The sequence below is a fragment of the Arachis ipaensis genome, chromosome B02, assembly GCF_000816755.2.
Source record: "Arachis ipaensis cultivar K30076 chromosome B02, Araip1.1, whole genome shotgun sequence".
In the NCBI taxonomy this organism is placed as follows: Eukaryota; Viridiplantae; Streptophyta; class Magnoliopsida; order Fabales; family Fabaceae; genus Arachis; species Arachis ipaensis.
In genome coordinates, this window is record NC_029786.2 from 78,648,237 (window position 1) to 78,668,294 (window position 20,058).

Consider the following 20,058-nt stretch of genomic DNA (forward strand, 5'->3'; position numbering starts at 1 on the left):
CTTGGGCCACACTGCTTGGGCCATGCTTCTGTTCCCTTTGGGCCATGCTTTTGTGTTTTTTTGGGTTTTTCTTTGATTCTTGCGTGTTTTTGAGCCAAAAATTTCTGCAAACATAAAAACACTATCCTAACTCTCAAATTATTAATTTCTATAAGAAAACATAAGGAATTTGATTAAAACGTTAAGAAAAATAAATGAAAAGGAACCCTAAAAATTTCTTAAGATGACGTTCATCAATTATATTATCTTGAAATAGAAAAAAGAGAAAATACACTCAAAATACTTAATGACTCTCTTTCTTACTTTCCCTTTTGCGTTATTGTTACCTTAACAATTCAAACTTTTTTACTATTAATTGCCGAACCTAAGCCGTCCAAAATTATAAACATTAATCACTATTGTTTAATCTAGGTCGTTTAGCCATTGACTGGACTTTCTTGCTCCCGCATTACTCCCGGGTTTTCTATGATGCTCTCTACAAGCCGTGAGGGAGGCCGGTGTAATATTACACGGTCCATAAAAGTATCGTCCTTGGCGTCGAAGGCTTGCCAGAGAAGTGTCCACGGGACTTGCTGTGTGGCTGTTGACAGCCGTCGAGGAAGGAGGAAACTTCGTTGACTGAATACACGGATCGTGAATAAGGGTTCGATCATCTACATGGGTCATGCTAGACCTGTTGCTACTGGAAGATTATTGGTGGCTGGTGGTACGTTCCTGATTAACCACAATTTGATGGTTTATTTTGTATTAAAATGAGTGGATCTTATCAACTTTTTCCACATTTATTCACTGAAATAGCATAGTTTTGTGAATTCCTCCTAAATTGTGCTTAAGATTGAAAACATGCTTTTTAGGCCCTTAATTTGCTAAATTTAATTTACTTTAATCCCATTCGATGCCTTGATGTGTTTGTTGAGTGATTTCAGGCTTACAAGAAAAGGATGGATTGAAGAAGTGAAGAAAAAGCATGCAAAGTGGAGAATTCATGAAGAAATAGAGTTTGGAACTTTTCAGGGTCATGCTTGGAGATTCGCGAATTCGTGCGTGCGTGCGTACGCGTTGTGTGTACGCATGGCTACAAACACGTGACATCACTTAAGTGAACACGTGGGTCGCGATTTCAGGGCTTTCTTAGACCCAATCCAACTCATTTTTGAGGTATTAGAAGCCAAATTCAAGAAGGATGAAAGGAGGAGCAATTAGGGTAGTTTAGGAACATCTTTTAGGGTAGTGATGAGTCCATATTTGATGATAATTTTTTATTTGAATTGGACAGATTTCATCACATAAACTCACACTTATTCACCCAAATAGCATACTTTTTGTGTTTTCTCTCTAAATTGTGTCAAATTGTGAAAACATGCTATTTTGTGTTTAATTTAATCAATTTTATTCCACTTTCATTCCATTCGATGCCTTGATATTTTTTATGAGTGATTTCAGGTGTAATAGGTAGGAATGGCTTGATAAAAGTGGAAGAGAAGCATGCAATTGGGAGAAAACATGAAGAAAATAAAGGAGAAGCACACAGTCAAGTGTGCGTACGCACAACCTGCTGTGCGTACGCACAACCTGCTGTACATACGCACAACCTGCTGTGCGTACGCACAAGTCCCAGCGCGTGACTTCATTAAAAAGTCACGTAGCTCGCGATTTTGAAGGCTTTTTGGCCCATTTCTGATGGGTCTGAAGTATATATGAACGGGCAAGCAACACCACACAAAACACGATACACTTAGGCATATTTTTAGATAGTTTTAGGTAGTTTTAGGTTAGGTTTTCTCTCAATTTTCTTAGGGTTTAATTAGGGTTTATACTACAAGTTTTTATTTTTCCAATTTTGATCTTGGATTCTAGCTTATTTCCATTGTAAGTATTTCCTAATTTTCTCATTTATTACATTACTTGTTCTACATTTTTTATATTTTAATTCACTTTGCCAATATATATAGTTTTGCAATTTTGACTTCTAGTCAATGAATTTGATGTTTAGTGGTTTTTATATATTTGTTGAGTTGCCATTGTTGATTTTGTTCTTGTGTTGTTCACAGTTCCAAGTATTTTTACAATTTTTCCATGTTTTGAGAATATGCCTACCATATGTTTGACGAAATGTCAATTTTGATTATGGAGTAAATTTTCACTCCTTGACTTGGGAAAATGAGTATATGGGATACTAGAGTCATAATGTCCGACATTTAGTGATAATTTTTGGGTTGTTAATTGTTCTTGTTTCCACTAACGCTAGCTTTTCACTAAGTTAATTAGTAAGTTAGCTAGGATTTGTGGATTAAGAACAATTATGCTCACTTGTCTTACTCTTCGATGTTAAGGGTTGACTAAGTGAGATTAATCCATTATAATTATCATAGTTGTGGTTATGACAAGGAAGGGATCCCTTAACTCATCCCAAGCCAAGGCTTCTATTTATGTTTTAAACCGCACTTCAATCTTTTTAAGCTTTACTTGTTCATACCATATAGATAGTTCTTTAATTCCTTTATTAGTTTATTAATTGCAATTTTGATTGTTATTTAATTCCTTTAATTGTTTGCCTCATTATTGAAAACCCCCTTAATTTCACAACCAAATTTATGCACTTATGGTCACTAGTTCCTAGGGAAGACGACCCGGGATTTCAAACTCCCGGTTAATATTTGTTTTGATTGTGACAAACCTTCGAATTAAACTTTGATCATGGGAGTTATTTGTCAGTTTGGTCTATACTCACAACGGAAGTTATTTTATCTAGAAAATCCGAACCAGCACAATTCCCACGCATCAAGTTTTTGGCGCTGTTGCCGGGGATCTAGTGCAATGAGTGCTATAATTTTGGTTGTTGTGAATATGTGAATATATACTTTTTGGTTTGTTTGTTTGCTTTTGTTAGTAATTAGGATTTTGTTTCTTTTGTTAGTTAATGTCTTTTGGTCTTATTTTCTATTTTTCTCTATGCGCTATCATCCTTTTGGATTGGAGTTTGGTTGTTACAATGTTGTAGGGAATGGCAATCTTAACGATGGTGTGCACCAAGGGTTGAGCTATCACTTGAGGGAGAAGCCACATTCATATGGTCGATCCTCATGGCAATCTCATCCTCTATACCACTATGATCATACTTCATCCTATAGTGCATACCAACCACCATATTCCTATGAAACCTACCCTCAATATTATTCTCAATCACAACACCCTCAAGCCTCACTACATCGCCAAATACCTCCATGGGATCTGCTTCCATATCCATCTCACAACCCACCTTATGAACCACCATCACTCCAACATCACCACTCCCAAAATCATCTTGACTAACTACCTCTATATACACCACCTCAATATCTTCACCCTTATGAACCACCTCACATATATGAAGATTTTCTCCCATATGATGAACTTTCTATTCCACCTCAACTTCCCTTGGACGATAATGAGCAACAAGAATCGGTCAAGCGTCATCAAGCCATCATGTCTACCTTGACCGAAGTCTTAGCCTGCTTAGACTCGCCACATTTATGCCACAACCAAAGCAATTTTGTGGATGAATGTGAAGAACCAACCTCAATTGAAGAAAGTGGGATGAAGGAAGGTTTGGAACCCCAAGTGGAAGATGAAGAGTTGAAGCATGATTTGCCACAAGTGGATGAAGTTAAGCTTATTGAAGTTGGGAAGTGGTTGAAGAATTGGGGAGGATTGAACAAAAGGTGGAGGTGATCGAGGAGGAGCGCAAGGGATTGAAAATTTCAAGGTTATGGGAAGTCTCCTTTCCTAAGCAACCATCCGACACACCATTTAAATGGGTAACAATCTCATCCTTTAACTTTATTTGCCCACATGAATATGGTTTGTTGGAAACGGACGGTCAACTTAGAATCCTTTATGGAGTGCTAAGTAAGAAAGAGATCAATGTTGGGTGGCATGGTGAGTTAAGGCTAAATAGGGTTAAACCTTCAAGATTTGAGTCCCAAGGGTGGTGCAAGGAACAATTGAATGGTTTTCAAAGAAGAATTTGGAGCCTTGATGGGAATTTAAGAAGTTGGTCTCCCCATTAGAAGCTTGAAGATCATCATGGAAGGGTGTCAACAAACAAAGTGTGGGACCTGGAGGACAAATGAAGACCAAATATGGGTGGAGAATCAAGGAAGAATGGAAGCACAAGCCTCCTTGATGTGAGCTCCTCAAAATGTCCAACTTAAAGACAATAAACCAAAGTGCTAAATGAGAGACACCTTACCATAGTAACATCTTTCTAACATTCTCCTTCTTTATAGTCTTGTTTTATTGCATTTTGCTTCATTTAGCTACTTAGGATTAGTTTAATTTTAAGCATAGATAGGTTAATTTTTTTATGGATCATGAGTTTATGAAATTCTGAATGTTTTGGGGTTGGAACTTTTGTTGAGCTAGAGTTGAGTGCCTTAGAAATTGAGGTAAAACTTTCGGAGAAACAGGGCAATGTACGTACGCACACCCTTGTGCGTGCGCATACAATCAGTGAATTTCGTGTTTTGTGCATACGCACCTATATGTGCGTACCCCAACTCTTTTGCGCAATCCTTGTTAGGAGTGCTTGCACATCTCTATGCGTGCGCAACCCAGTCTTTTTCGCCCTATGTGCGTATGGACACACCTATACATACGCACACCAACCCCAAATCCTGCATTCTGTGCGTATGCACCTATATGTGCGTACGCACACTTGTTTGCAATCCTTCTGTTGGGAGCGCTCGCATGTGCTTGTACGTTTGCACCCCACCCTTTGTCACCCTTGTATGTACACACTCTTGTGTGCGTACGCGCACATAATCCTTTTTACCAAATAAAAGAGTCTTCTGTGCATGCACACCCCTCTGTGCGTACGCACACTTCTTTATTCCCTCTCTACTGAAAGCGCTCGCACACTCTTGTGCGTCCGCATACCCCATTTTCCACCCAATGAACGTATGCACAAGTGCTGTTTTGGGCATACTTTTGATTTCACTTTGAATTAAGCCCTAATACACTTCCGCCCCCCCTTCCATCTCTCTCTTCTCTTGCTTTTCCCCTATTTTTTCTACTTGTTCTAGTTAGTTTTAATTGTATCTCATTTTGATTTTAGTAATTATATTAGGTTTGGTTTAGTTGTTTGTTAATTAAATAAGTTGCAAGTGTTTGCTTAATGTAGATTGGGTTTCTTCTTGCTTGAAATTTGGCATACTTTTTTTTATGAATATGTGCACTAAGAATTAAGTCTTTGTTTAATTGCCTAAATGAATTTTGAGTTTGATTCATATGTTGTAGCTACCATATGTTTTAAACTATATCCTTGTTTGGCATTTTAATCATGAATTGTGCACTTTTACTTTAGTGAATTGAATTGAATTACTTGTTCATCATGGTCTTGAAATCAATACAATTACATCACAAGGTACTTGTTTCTTTTTAATGCTTTGCATCTGTTTGAGTTGACTTGACTTGATTCTTATCAAACTTGTCACTTTTTGCAACAAGTACCTTGTCTGTGTGATTATGTTGTTATTTTTGTGGATGAATAAGTAATGTTCGATTCATTAATAAATTGGTTTTTATTTGTTGTGCTATTTTATATTAATCTTGCGCTTTCACTTGCACAATTTCAATATCTAATATTTCCAAAATTCGATTCACTTTAGTTGTGGTTTCCTAAGTTTGCTGGTGCTTTAATCTTTGCTTATTTTTTTACTTGCAACTTAGGCTACTTACTTGAGGAAAACATGCTATCTCATTTGATTGTGTTGTTACCGTTCTACCCAGCCAATGTGTGTGTTCTAAACCATGCACACCTTTAGAAGACACACATTGTCTTTTATTATACCACACATATATGAACTTTTCTTCAATTTTTGTTTATTTGTTTTATACAGCAACCCAAGCCCCAGCGCCCACTAGCTGAAGGTGGAGCCTCTTAGATCTTTATCTCCCAAATTAAGTGCATGCACGGAGGACTGTGTAATGATTAAGTGTGGGGAAGGATCCGCAACTTTGGGGTGTAAAAAAATCTCTCTTTCTAAATACTTTATACTATTTTCTCGTTTTAGTTTTTATGTCTTTTATGAATATTTGTTGGTGTTTCAATACATTGTATTTTGCTTAGTTTGTTTATATATATATATATATATATATATTATTTTGTTTCTAGATTTATTAGAGTAAATATTTGCAATTTTTGCCTAGTATAGGAAATAAGTTTGATAAAAATAACAAAAGAATTTTCAAGAAATCCCCTTTAGGGCATTCCAATGATTTGATTCGGAAAAATATTTTTCAACTTGCTTGAAGTGTTTTGTAGAGCATAGAAAAGGGCTAGAACAAGACACCAAGTGAGATTTGAGCTTTAATTGTATGATTGCATATTCTCAATCACAATGTTTATTCTTGAATGCTATTCTCCCTTATGATTGTGATCTTAGGTTTGTTTGATTCTTTATTTCCGATATTTGATGTTTTGATTGCATTTAGTATGATTAAGGCCATTATTGAAATCAAAACTCACTGACCCATATGGCCATACCCTTATATCTACCATTATAACCCACTTTTGAGCCTTTTAATTCCCCTTTTGTTCTAATTTTAAGTACATCATTCACCTTAAGCGGAAAACCATTAATGTCCATGAATTGTATCTTTGATTAGCTTAGGTTGAGGAGTGTGTGTCACTTAAGTGTGGGGGAATTTTGGGAAACATTAGTAGGGGAAATTAAAAGTTTATTCTGGGTATTCATTGAGAAATTTTGGAAAAATGGGTAAACACTCATGCATTTATTACTTAAAGCATATGCATCTCTTTTTGGTGATAATAAAAAAAGGACAAAATTTTGGTGTATATACTTTTGCATTCAATAAAAAAGAAAAAAAAAGAAAAGAAATGATGATAATAATACTAAATAGAGGATGCATATGTGTGTGAATTAGAAAGAAGATGCATGAGTGAGTGTGAAAAAGGAGATGAATGGGAAGTTGGGTTATTTTCTTTTGTGTAAATAGGTTAATATAGGATTAGGTGGGATACTTGACTTAATTAAAGATCCAATTTACTAGTCCACTTAACCATATTAATCCTACCCTTACCCTAACCCCATTACAACCCTCCAAAGGCCCTTGATATTTGCATTCATGCATCAAGTATTTGTTGATTGTTAGATGACTAGCAAATCCTAGAAAACATGATTAAAGGATAATTGAGTGATTAAACCCTAAACACTGAGCGATTAGAACATATACATATCCGGTGAGGGGTTCGATTGCTCAATTCTATGATTCCTTCTCTTACCTTGTGTTTTCTTGCAAGTTGTGGAATTAATTTTTGAAAACTTCAAATCAAATATTTGGATGTTGATCATATTGCAATAATTTCTTGTCTTGGCCCTAATGAACTATTTTGGATTAATTAAAAATCTGTTGTTTGTTTTTGCCAAACTCAATAGGGAACCATAGTATAGATATAGGTAAGTAATATTTAGCATAGTTGCATGTATGTAAATAGTGCATTAAATAAGTTGCTTGCCCTTTTACCCTTCTCCTTTGATTGTGATTAGCATGAGGACATGTTATTATTTAAGTGTGGGAGAATTGATGAGTCTATATTTGATGATAATTTTTTGCTTGAATTGGACGGATTTCATCACATAAACTCACACTTATTCACCCAAATAGCATACTTTTGTGTTTTCTCTGTAAATTGTGTCAAATTGTGAAAATATGCTATTTTGTGCTTAATTTAATCAATTTTATTCCACTTTCATTCCATTTGATATCTTTATGTTTTTGATGAGTGATTTCAGGTGTAATAGGTAGGAATGGCTTGATAAGAGTGGAAGAGAAGCATGTAATTGGTAGAAAATGTGAAGAAAACAAAGGAGGAGCACACAATCAAGTGTGCATATGCAGAAATCAGCAAGTATGCATACGCACACATCTGTGCGTACGCACAAGTCCCAGCGCGTGACTTCATTAAAAAGTCTCATGGCTCGCGATTTTGAAGGCCTTTTGGCCCATTTCTAATGGGTCTGAAGTATCTATGAAGGGGAAAGCAACACCACACAAAACACAATACACTTAGGCATATTTTTAGATGGTTTTAGGTAGTTTTAAGTTAGGTTTTCTCTCAATTTTCTTAGGGTTTAATTAGGATTTATACTACAAGGTTTCATTTTTCCAATTTTGATCTTGGATTCTAGCTTATTTCCATTCTAAGTATTTCCTAATTTTCTCGTTTATTACATTGCTTGTTCTACACTTTCTTATATTTTAATTCACTTTGCCAATACATATATAGTTTTGCAAGTTTGAGTTCTAGTCAATGAATTTGATGTTTAGTGATTTTTATATATTTTTTGAGTTGCCATTGTTGATTTTGTTCTTGGGTTGTTCATAGTTCCAAGTATTTTTACAATTTTGCCATGCTTTGAGAATATGCCTATCATGTGTTTGATGAAATGTCAATTTTGATTATGGAGTAAATTTTCACTCCTTGACTTAGGAAAATGAATATATGGGATACTAGAGTCGTAATGTCTGACATTTAGTGATAATTCTTGGGTTGTTAATTGTTCTTGTTTCCACTAACGCTAGCTTTTTACTAAGTTAATTAGTAAGTTATCTAGGATTTGTGGATTAACAACAATTATACTCACTTGACTACTCTTCGATGTTAAGAGTTAATTAGGTGAGATTAATCTATTATAATTATCATAGTTGTGGTTATGACAAGGAAGGGATTCCCTAACTCATCCCAAGCCAAGGCTTCCATTTATATTTTGAACCGCACTTCAATCTTTTTAAGCTTTACTTGTTCATACCATATAGATAGTTCTTTAATTCCTTTATTAGTTTATTAATTTCAATTTTAATTGTTCTTTAATTCCTTTAATTGTTTGCCTCATTGTTGAAAACCCCATTGATTTCACAACCAAATTTATGCACTTGTGATCACTAGTTCCTAGGGAAGACGATCCGGGATTTCAAACTCTCGATTAATATTTATTTTGATTGTGACAAACCTTTGAATTAAACTTTGATCGTGGGAGTTATTTGTCGGTTTGGTCTATACTCGCAATAGAAGTTATTTTGTCTAGAAAATCCAAACCGGCACAATTCCCACGCATCAAGTAGTTTTCTAGAGAGAGAAGCTCCCTCTTCTCTCTAGAATTAGGATTCTTAGCTTAGGTTTTTCTTTAATTTCACGTTTTGATCTTGTTCTAATGTAGTTTACTTTATATTTTTATGTCCTTGTAGTTTGACTCTTGGTTTCTCTTGTTAATTTCTCAATTTTGCCACTTTTAGTTTTATGAACCCTTGTTAATTTTGATTCTATTAATGCAATTTGATGTTTTTGTGTTTATTGTTGCTTAATTGAGTTATTATTATTCTTTTTTTGCAATTGGTAGTTTAGATTTTATTATTCATGCAATGTACTATGTTTTTTCTTTTATGCATGCCAAGTGTTTGATAAAATGTCTCTTTTAGTTCTTGTGTAGTTTTTCACACTCTTGGCTTGGGATTGAGGACTTAGGTGACCTTGAGTCGTTGATGTCCAATATTGCTAGTCTTTCACTAAGTTAATTAATAAGTTGGCTAGGATTTGTGGATTGAATTCAATTATGCCTATTTGACTTTTCTTAATGTATAGAGGTCGACTAAGCGGGACTAACTCTTCATAATTGTCATCTTTGTGGTCAATAACTAGGATAGGAAACTCTGATTCTCATCCCTTTCCAAGACTCTATTAGTATTTGAATTTCCTTTTCTTTGCATGCTTGTTTAATTTCTTGCTATTTACAGTTCTTGCTTATTTCAACCAAAACCCCCCATTTTCTCACAGCCAATAATTGAGAACTTGATTGCAATTTCAAGGGAGAACGACTTGGGATTTAAAACTCCCGGTTATTTTGGTTTGTATTGTGACAATCTTTATTTAAACTTTGATTAGGGTCATTTGTTAGCTTAGAACTATACTATTGACGAAGCAATCCTTTTTGAGAAATTCTAAACTAACGTTTGGCCTTCATTAATTCCTTCGCTAACATTTAACTCCATATTTCATTTGATGTTGAACTTATGCTTTAATCTTTATCACTTTTCCTTGTTGCCTGTGTTAACAGATAAATGTTAATGCATGTATTACTTAGGTGGTGACTTCTGGAGTTGTTGTTGTTGTTGTATATTGGTAATGATCTCAGTTAAATGTATAATTTTTAGGATTTATTTTTGACACATGACCCATGAAAAACCTATTCGGAAGACTCATCACAGACGAAGTAACTGTGTTTTTTGTATCGGTAGGCAGGATCATTGATTAAACTTATGGATTGATTTTACTAGAAAATTTTTTAAAGTAATTCATTTTTCTCCTATTGTGTGGAATATAGATGGGGAAAGTAGTTCTATTCATCTCATGATTTAAGGCATTCAGAGGAAGCTACAGGAAGTAAGCATGCAGAGGTAAGCAAATTGTATTATTTAAACCCCATTATTCGCATGTTTTGCATGCTGTGGTGTTGATAAATTTCTTTTATTCTTAGTCCATGTTGATGACTAGGTGTTCCCCACTTCGGATGATGCTGGTGAACATTAACCTTAGCACCGAGCAGAGGGAGGCTATAGAGAAAATGGGGTTTGGTGCCCTACTTTCTCTAGATGTCAAAAGAATGGATCTGCATTTATTACTCCACATTGTGGAGGCGTTTTGCTTGAAAAAAATGTACATCAAAAGTAACTCACTCACAATCCCTGTGAGAGTGGACGATGTTTTTCACATTTTTGGATTTCCAACTGAGGGTAAGTATTCCACTTTAGTGTATGAATTTTGTTGTTAGAACTCATCCAATAGGACAGCTGTGAGATGTTCTTTTGGCATTTAAGAGCATGATGAGTAATGTGCAGATTGTCAGGTCTAGCTGTTCCAAAATTCAAAAACTTGAATCCAGCAAAGAAGGTTGAGTTGGTGGAGTTTAAGCATCTTGATATTCCTGCTCTAAGCCGGATCATACAGGAAGCAGGGGTGGACAATCGGTGGAGGCGTGCTTATTTGTTGCATCCCTTTGGAGCCTTTTTATGCCCAACAAGCAAGAACAAGCCAAGCACCGAATTGCTGGGAGCTTTGCTTCAGGTTAGGAGGTACAGAGAGTACAATTGGAGCTTTTTAATCCACCGGTAGTTGATGGATGCCATGTCTAGTTACCAGAGGACGTCTCCAAAGCCCAGCTCCATAGGAGGATGCTTGTTCCTGTTGTTGGAAGCAGATCTACGTCCATCAAATACATTGTTAGTTCTCTGTTAGGCGGTTCATGCAGATGTAATAGTTAACCATGTTTAACACAGGAGTTTATTTCTCTAAACTTTTATTTACAGGTTCTATACTTGCAGTGGCAAAGGTTCGAGGCAACAGTTGATGGAGGTAAGTTTCCACTTGTGCACTTTTAGAATAACAAGCTGATGAGGAAATAGATACACACTGATATGTTGTCTCCCATGGTGAGCATTTTTTAGTTCATATCACTCCATCAAAGTCCATATTTTCACATACTAGTTAGTTGGCCGGATAAAACCTAGTGTCAATAATTGGAAGTTGGATCTTATTTGCAGGGATTCTTGTATCCAATTGGTAAGGATGCTGAGTCTGTTTTCTTCGTCCCCTCGTAGTGGAAGAATTCGGTAGGTTAAAACCTACTTTGATGTACATATTTTTGTGGATGTAGGATGACTTAAAGTGTCCATTTGTTTTTGTTTTAGTTAATCCGTCGTATGGCTGAGGATGAGCATTGCATCTTTGAGGAGAAGATAACCAGGCTGATGCAAGAGGATGCTAAGTCAGGAGGCTTTGTTGTTAGTAGGGGATCCAAGCGGCCAAGGAGGCATGTTGTCCGAAGCAAGGTGAGTGAATATGCCAAGGAGGACGATGAGGTTGTGAGGCAGAATGGTTAGAAGATTATCGATGAGGACCCCAAAAAGAGTGATAAGGAGGCTCAAGATGCTGATATTGACCGTCATTCTGAGGACAGTGATAAGGCTCCCGTGGATGGTAAAATGGCTTCTTGGGATAGCAGAAAGAATGTTGCGTCCAATGATGACAACAGCTCTGTATCTAGCTTGGAAGGTGATGATGTAACACGCGTTTTCGTGGCTAATGACAAGGCAAGCAAAACAGGAGAAGATAAATGATTATCGCCCATTGCAACGGAAGTCGCCCTGTGTCACAAGAGTTGGTTCTCTACGAGGCCTCAGATCATTCTCCAGATGAGCTAAGAGACAAGGTTTATGTATACTGTGTTGCCATGGATGATGGTTCATCAATCATGAGGCTTGAACCTACCGAGTATGTTTGCTTTTGCTGTGTTTTCAGTAATCACGATTAAACGTGTTAACTCCATGTTGGAGAACTCCTTTTAATTGGGTCACATTTCCTAAAGAGTCTTTGTTTGCCTATGTTAGGGTGATTGCGATTGGATTTAACCACTACTTGACTCAGGCGGATACCACAAGTGCAAAACCTGGACTTTGGATAAGCAACTATGTATGTATTAGTAAAAAGAATTTATTTTGTCTCATCATTGCATTGCATCCCACTGGAAACAATTTCTTCTGCTATGTTAGTTTATGCATTCTGTCACCGAGGTTCTTAATGTCGAAGGCTCGGACACTCGATTGGAAGAATGTGTTTGTCTTAGCCCATACTTGATGGTAATCGTTGTCCAAAATATTTAATTTAGGTGTATAAGTTGTAGCACGAATCTCCACACCTTTGTACTATTGTACCAGCAAGTGCACTGGGTCGTCCAAGTAATACCTGAGTGAGTCAGGGTTGATCCCACGAGGATTGTGGTTTGAAGCAAGCTATGGTTATCCTGCAGGTCTTAGTCAGGCAGATCAGAAGGATTTAAGGTGTTTTAATATTGTATAAATTACATTTTATATCAAATAGAGTCAGTAATGGGAATGGAGAAAAAGAGCAATTAGAACTCAGAAGTCGTGTAAATTATGAAAAGAAAATAGTTAAGGTTTGGAGTTGCTTAGTCTTTCTGAATTAACTCTGGTACTACTGTCTTCTTTGCTTGTGAATGAGTTTCTTCTATGGCAGGATGTATGTGATCAATGCCATGGACCGTGGTCATTGATCTCCTCTGCTACAGATTGAACGCCATTGGTCGTGGTCATCCAATCTGACGAAGGGTGAAGCGCTTAGCAGTCCATTCTCTTGGCGATCCTACTCAAAACGCCACAAACAAGGTCGAATCTTCCGTATCAGAGGATGCTACTTTTTAGGATTCTAGCCTATACCACGGAGACCCTAATCTCTCCAAAAATCGGCTGAACTAGTGTGTCGAGAAGTCCCCAACGAAGTCGTGGATTAGCCGTCTGAGATATGTATAAACATAGCTGTTGGCTCGTGCTTTTCAGTCACGTATTCACACGAACCCAAGTAGACGCGGGTGTTTGTCAGGCATGTTTATCTTAATGTGATGAATAGAGCTAATTTGTTAGATCGTCCTATTCACCACGATGAAGATCGGATATACATCTTAGAGATAAATCAAACACGGATCGAAAAAGAAACAATAATACTTTTATTAATTCATAGGACTCAACAGGGCTCCTCCCCTCAACCTAGGAGGTTTAGAACCTCATGCCGATGGTAAAATGTGTATGATGGTAAAAGTGATGTAAATTTGTTCGAATAACATGAATAATATCCCTTAAATACTAAACAATTAGTAATAAGGGTAAAACAATCTTTTTAGTGCTAAAATTTACTTTTGGGGCCCACTTGGTAAGTGTTTGGGCTGAGCTTTGATGAGATCTACATGCTATGAGGTCTCTGGGGCATGGAACGCCAGTTGAAGGGTCCTCTCTGGGCGTTTGGACGCTAGGCTCTGCTCTTTGGGTGCTGGACGCCAGAAAAGGGGCAGGAAGCTAGCGTTGGACGCCAGTTTTAGACCTTCTAGTCCGAAACAAAGTATAGACTATTATACATTGCTGGAAAGCTCTGGAAGTCAGCTTTCCATAGCCATTAAGAACGCTCTATTTGGACTTTTTTAGCTCCAAAAACTTTCTTCCGAGTGCAAGGAGGTCAGATCTGGATAGCATTTGCAGTACTTTCTCTGTCTCTGAATCAGACTTTTGCTCTAACTCCTCAATTTCAGCCAGAAAATACCTAAAATGGTATAAAAACACATACTTAAAGTGGAATCCAAAAATATGAATTTATCACTAAAACCTATAAAAACTTAATAAAAACTAAATAAAACATGGTAAAAACTATATGAAACTAACACCAAAAAGCGTATAAAATATCCGCTCATCACAACACCAAACTTAAACTGTTGCTTGTCCCCAAACAACTAAAAATAAAATAGGTTGAAAATAAAATTAGGATGCAATAAGTCTCTGAGTTTTCAATGAAGCTCAGTTTCAATTAGATGAGCGGGACTTAGTAGCTTTTTACTTCTGAATAGTCTTGGCATCTCACTATCCATTTAAAATCAGAATGGCTGGATCTTTAGGAACTTAGAATCCAGATGATATTGATTCTCCTAGTTCATCTCTTTTTTATTCTTGGACACAGCTTTCTGAGTCTTGGCCGTGACCCTAAGCACCTTGTTTTCCAATATTACCACCGAAACAATAATGCCACAAACACTTTAACTAGGTGAACCTTTTCAGATTGTGACTCAGCTTTGTTAGAGTCCCCAGATAGAGGTGTCCAGAGTTCTTAAGTACACTTTTTTTGTTTTGGACCACGACTTTAACCGCTCAGTCTCAAGCTTTTTTTTTTCACTTAACACTTTCACGCCACAAGCACATGGTTAGGGACAGCTTGATTTAGCCGCTTAGGCCAGGATTTTATTCTTTTAGGCCATCCTATACACTGATACTCAAAGACTTGGGACCCTTTTTACCCTTGCCTTTTGGTTTAAAGGGTTATTGGCTTTTTGCTCTTGCCTTTTGGTTTAAAGAGCTAATGGCTTTTTTTCTTTTTCTATTTTCTTTTCTTTTTTTTCTTGAATGCATCATGCTTTTTCTTTTTCTTTTGCTGCTTTTTCTTGCTTCAAGAATCATATTTTGGATTTTTTAGATCATCAATAATATTTTTCCTTTTTCTTCATTCTTTCAAGAGCCGACATCATAAAATTCAACTTCAAATATGCACTGTTTATGCTTTCATTCAGAAAACTAAAGCAATGTCACCACATCAAAATAATTAACTATTCTTTATAGGAAAACTCGAAAATTTATGCATCTCAATTCTTCTAAAAAAATTCTACTATTTTATTCATGTTTAATGATGATAAGAGGAATAATTTATAGCTAATTGGAAAATAAAAATTACTTAATTACTACTAATGCTTATGTAATCCTAAAAATTAAAAGACATAAAATAAAAATAAAGACTTAATTACTACTAGTGATCATGTAATCCTAAATATGAGACATAGGAATTAAAATAACAGAAATATATTTCAAAAATTGAGAATATATTTCAAAAGAGCCCTTGCAACCACTAGGGCAAGTTTTCTCTTTGTATCATATGGTGTGTTTTAATAAATATATTACTAACTATTAGACATATCCTAATTACTCACTTGTATATTAATTCTTTTAGTCATGTAAATTTAAGATATTTTTTATCTTTTTATTCTAATGAATAGTATTCATATTAATTTATTTTAATTAATTAATTATTTTTTAATTATATATAATTATTAAAATAAATATTAAACTTTGTTAAATATCTATAAATTAAAAAAAATAAGTAAATTTTTTTTATTAATCATGACATATTTTTGTTACTGATAATTATATGACATCTATTAATATTAATATTTTTTAACATATATTTGAATAATGTAATAGATACTAATTAATTAATGAATTAGAAAATAAGTTAATTTGATATAAAAAATTAAATTTTATATAATTAATTAATTATGACCGGGTCAATCGGTTGAACCTGTAACCCACCGGTTGAACCAGTGACCCAGTAACCTGACCGAGTCAATTGCCGGGTCGATTCTGATAACTATGGGTACTGGGCTCTTTAGGGGAAAGCTTCTGGCACTTCAGCTCCTCCAGCTCATGCCCTTGCTTCTCTTGCTCCTTGATCAGTTTGCAAATCATGCAAGTTTGATCTTTCTGTTCTTCTCTGAGCTGATCCAACATGCTCTGTAAATGAATTACAAATGCCTTCAGCTATTCCCAGTTCTCCATTGGAGGGATCTCTTGGGAAGGCTCAGGTGCCTTCCTTTTGAGTTGATCGTCTTCTATTTTGGAGCTCTCCATCACCTACTTGGTGATTATTTTTCTACTGAAATAAAGTTGTCTACTTGGATCAGAACCTTATCCTCTTGGCATAGGCGAAAGATGAGATTTGGATAAGCCAGCATGGCCCTAGTGGAATCTCTATTTGATAGCTTGTAAATCTCACGGGGAATTAGTTGGTGGACTTCCACCTCATTTCCCATCATGATGCAGTGAATCATCACAACTCTTGCAATATTGACTTCAGAGTGGTTACTTGTGGGCAGTTTAGAACGCCCAATGAAGTCTAGCCATCCTCTAGCAACAGGCTTGAGGTTCGCCCTTTTTAGCTGGCATGGCTCCCCTTTTGTATTCTCAATCCATTGAGTTTCAGGCAGGCACATGTCCTCTAGGACTTGATCCAGCTTTTGGTTGGCTACAACCCTTCTGTCGTATGACTCACAGTCATCCCTTTGCAGAGGTAGTTTAAAGATCTCTCTCACCCTGTCCAGGTGAAAATACATGATCTTCCCTCTGACCATGGTGCGAAAAATATGGAGGGCTATTCCATCTTTCCTTTGCTTATCTGTCATCCACAGATTTACATAGAATTTCAGGATCATGTTGTATCCAACATTTAATTCGGAATTACTTAGAATCTCCCAGCCTCTCCTTCGAATCTGCTCTTGGATCTCTGGGTATTCTTCTTCTCCAAGGTTGAATCCCACTTCAGGGATTACTGGCCTTTTACTCATTACCTTGTGATAATGTTCTTCATGTTACTTGGTAAAGAATCGAACAGGTTTGAAAACAACTATTGAGTTATCTTCTTTCTTATTTTTTGGAGCGGTCTTGCCACTTTTTGGAGCCATAGAATTGAATTCTTGATGAGAGAATAGGGCTCCTGCCACACTAAACTTAAAAATTTGCTCGTCCTCGAGCAAAAAGTAAGAAAGGAAGAACTAGAAAAGAGAATAGAAGAAGGAAAGAGATGAGAGTATTCGAATGAGAGCTGATGAGTGAAGGATGTGGGGCGACACACATATATATAGGGAGGGGGGAGGTATTTTCGAAAACAATTATGAAAGAAAGATAAACATTTTTGAAAAAGATAGAAAAAGATAAGTTGTTAAATTTAAAAGATAAGAAAATATCTTAAGAGGATAGAAAAGGCATAAAAGACAAGATAAGAAGTATGAAAAAGGATTTGAAATTTTAATAAAAGATATGAATAAGATAAGAAAAGATTTTGAAAGATTTTGAAAACAAGTTGTAGAAGATATGAAATTTTGAAAAGGATTTGAAAATTTTTTTTGAAAAAATTGTTTTAATTTTGAAATTAGATTGAAATTGAGGTATTTGAATGAAATTTGATTTAAAAATCAAAGAAAATTTGAAATTGGATTGGAAGAAAATGAGTTGAATCAATATGAGATTAAAATTTTGAAGTTACCTCCATGCTGCCTGGCTGGCGTTTAAACGCCCAGAATGCTAGCATTCTGGCGTTTAACGCCAGAGTAGTCCTCCCTCTTGGGTGTTAAACGCCTAGCCAGGGCCTCCTGGCTGGCGTTTAACGCCAGGCTGATGCTCCCTCTTGGGCATTAAACGCCCAATAGCCTCTCCCTTTCTGGCGTTTAATGATTCATCCAACTCATTCAGTTGGAGCAGCCGTTTCTCTCCTGCTGCCTTAGCATCAAGGTTGAGGAATCTAGTAGCCCAATAGGCTTTGTGTTCTAGTTCCACTGGTAAATGACAGGACTTTCCATATACTAACTGATATGGTGAAGTTCCAATGGGGGTTTTGAAAGCTGTTTTGTATGCCCACAGAGCATTATCAAGCTTTCTAGCCCAATCCTTTCTAGAGGCACTTACTGTCCTCTCTAGGATTCATTTTAGTTCACTATTTGAGACTTCAGCTTGCCCATTTGTTTGGGGATGATACGGTGTTGTTACTTTGTGGTGAACTCCGTAACGGCTTAAGACAGAATCCAGCTGTCTATTGCAGAAATGAATTCCTCCATCACTGATTAGTATCCTAGGGACACCAAATCTACTAAAGATGTTCTTCTAGAGGAACTTCATTACTACTCTTGTGTCATTAGTGGGTGTTGCTATTGCTTCAACCTATTTAGACACATAATCTACTGCCACAAGGATGTAGATGTTTGAGTATGAAGGCGGAAATGGTCCCATAAAATCTATGCCCCATACGTTAAACAACTCAGTCTCTAGGATTCCTTGTTGAGGCCTGATGTGACCATGAGGAAGATTGCCAGCCCTTTGGCAATTATCACAGTTACTGATGAACTTTCTAGAATCCTTAAAGAGAGTGGGCCAGTAAAAGCCACTTCGGAGTACCTTAGCGGCTATCCGCTCACTTTCAAAGTGTCCTCCATAGTCAGAGCTATGGCAATGCTATAGAATTCTCTGTGCCTCTTCTTTAGACACACAGCGTCAGATTATTCCATCCGAGCATCTCTTAAAGAGATATGGGTCATCCCATAGGTAATATTTTGCATCACGCATGAGTTTTCGGGCTTGCTGCCTGGAAAATTCCTTGGGAATGAACCTTATAGCCTTGTAATTTGCAATGTCTGCAAACCAAGGTACTGTCCAGATGGCATAGAGTTGCTCATCTGGAAAGGATTCGGATATGTCAGTAGAGGGAGAAGAAGTCCCTGCTACTGGCTCAATCCGGGACAAATGATCAGCTACCTGATTTTCTATCCATTTTCTGTCTCTAATTTCTATATCAAACTCTTGCAAGAGTAATACCCATCTTATAAGTCTGGGCTTAGAATCCTGTTTAGTGAACAGATACTTTAGAGCAGCATGGTCAGTATAAATAATGACCTTAGATCCTACTAGGTAAGATCTGAACTTGTCAATGGCATAAACCACTACAAGTAGCTCCTTTTCTGAAGTAGTACAGTTTTTCTGTGCATAATTTAATATGCAACTAGCATAATAAATAACACGCAGAAGCTTGTCATGTCTCTACCCTAGGACTGCGCCAATTGCATGATCACTTGCATCACACATTAGCTCAAATGGTAAGTCCCAGTTAGGTGCAGAAATGATAGGAGCAGTGACAAGCTTGGCTTTCAGAGTTTCAAAGGCATGTAGGCATTCTTGGTCAAAGACGAAGGGAATGTCAGTGGCTAAGAGATTGCATAATGGTTTTGCGATTTTAGAAAAATCCTTTATGAACCGGCTGTAAAATCCTGCATGTTCGAGGAAACTTCTGATTGCCTTGACATTAGTAGGTGGCAAGCGTTCTATCACTTCCACCTTAACTTGATCCACTTTTATACCCTTATTTGAGATCCGATGTCCGAGAACAATGCCTTCAGTTACCATGAAGTGGCATTTCTCCCAGTTCAGAACTAGGTTTATTTCTTGGCATCTTTTTAGGACCAGGGTCAGATGATCAATACAAGAGTCAAATGAGTCTCCATAAATAGAGAAGTCATCCATGAATACTTCAAGGAATTTCTCTACCATATCAGAGAAGATGGATAACATGCATCTCTGAAAGGTGGCAGGCGCATTGCACAGGCCAAATGGCATTTGTCTATAGGCGAACATGCCAGATAGACATGTGAATGCCGTCTTCTCTTGATCCTGTGGATCCACTGCTATTTGATTGTACCCGAAATATCCATCCAGGAAACAATAAAAAGCATGACCTGCTAGTCTTTTTAGCATTTGGTCAATGAAGGGTAAAGGAAAGTAATCTTTTCTAGTGGCGTCATTGAGTCTTCTGTAGTCAATTCACATATGCCACCTTGTAACTGTCCTTTTAGGGAT